Here is a 1675-nt window from a genome sequence, read left to right as displayed (position 1 = left end):
AGGAAACTGAGGCAGGAGGACCACAAATCCCAGGCCAGCCTGGGCAACTTAGCAAGACCCTATCTCAAAATAAAAAGATCTGGGGATGTAGCTCAGGAGCAGAGCACTCGCCTCAGCTTGCACAAGGTCCTCAGTTTTACTCCCAGTACCAAAACAAGCAAGCAAACAAGGCAATTATAAAATATCCCAGAGATATAAATGGTATCACCCTTATGTAGAGAAAAATAAGATTGAAAGAATATATAATATATACAATGTTTGAATCAGAAATTTATTATTGGCTGGGCTAAGCTACTTGGGAGGCCAAGGCAGAAGGATGACAAGTTCCGGGCCAGCCTCAGCAACTTAGCCAAATTCTGTCTCAAATAAAAAATAAAAAGGGCTGGGGATATAGTTCAATGATAGGGTATCTCTGGGTTCAATTCACTTCACCCTGCCCCGCAAAAAAAGGAAAAAAGAAGAAAATTTATTATTAATTATAAATGCTAATGATTATTTCTGAAATAGGATTGTGGGTGACTTACTTTCTCTTTTCATTTTCCAAGTTATTTTATCTGGAAAGAAAAAAAATGGTCATAAGGTTGACTGCTGTGTGTCAGTCACATTGGAATATGGTCCTTTCCTGCCCATTTCATATTGAATGATTCTCACAGACATCTCACCCTTTATACTGTGCTTTCCCTACACCATCATCTCAGTGCATGCACAAGGAAATGAAAATCATTTTGCTTGGAGACTATATTTATTTTCATTTAAAAATTTTTTTTTTAGTCGTCGACCTTTATTTATTCTTATTTATATTCTTATTTATATGGTTCTCAGAATGGAGCCCAGTGCCTCACATGTGCTAGGCAAGCGCTGTACCACTGAGCCCCTCTCCCCAACCACCAGGAACTACATTTATTGAGGGGAAAAAAAAAAATTGAGGCTTGAAAACAAGGTTCTGGATTATTTCCATCCATCTCTACTCCACGACTAGAAAGAATAAATGCATAGGGCTCTTGGATATGAGGCCATAAAGTTGTAAATGACGCGCTCCAGCCCCCACAACTGACCTGTTTTGGTGGGAGCTGGAGCCTCTGATGGGTAAGCATTTAAACCCATGACCACAGCTTTTGGTACTGTTTAAAAAACACAGCACCCACCTTACACCCTGATGAAGGACTTGTCCAGCAGCCTGGGCGTCAGGATTCCTGGGCTCCAGGCCCTATAGGTGACTCACAGTCAGCCCCAGGCTGTGCCTCCTGGCCTCAGTTTCCCTGACTTATTCTGTGGGTACTCCCACCTACTGTGCAGGGTGTTAATGGAGGTAAGGTGCTTTGAACTCCTCAGATGAAAGAGGCTAGGGAGGGAGCACCCAGTTATTATCCCCTCTATAGTCCGGCGTGGGAGCTGAGGTCGCCTGCTTTCATACTGTTCCAGCTACAGGAGCCTCCTCATAGCCCCCCACTCTTCTGCTTTCAGCTCCAGGTGCCAAAATTGGGAAGCAAAGATCAGTTGCCTGTTTTTTTTTAGGTATCAGGGATTGAACTCAGGGGCTCTCGACCACTGAGCCAGATCCCCAACCCTGTTTTATATTGAGACAGGGTCTCACTGAGTTGCTTAGCATCTCTCTTTCGCTAAGGCTGGCTTTGAACTTGTGATCCTCCTGCCTCAGCCTCCTGAGCCACTGGGA

This window comes from Callospermophilus lateralis, chromosome 7 (genome assembly GCF_048772815.1).
Source record: "Callospermophilus lateralis isolate mCalLat2 chromosome 7, mCalLat2.hap1, whole genome shotgun sequence".
NCBI lineage: Eukaryota > Metazoa > Chordata > Mammalia > Rodentia > Sciuridae > Callospermophilus > Callospermophilus lateralis.
Note: the sequence above shows the minus strand (reverse complement) of the source record.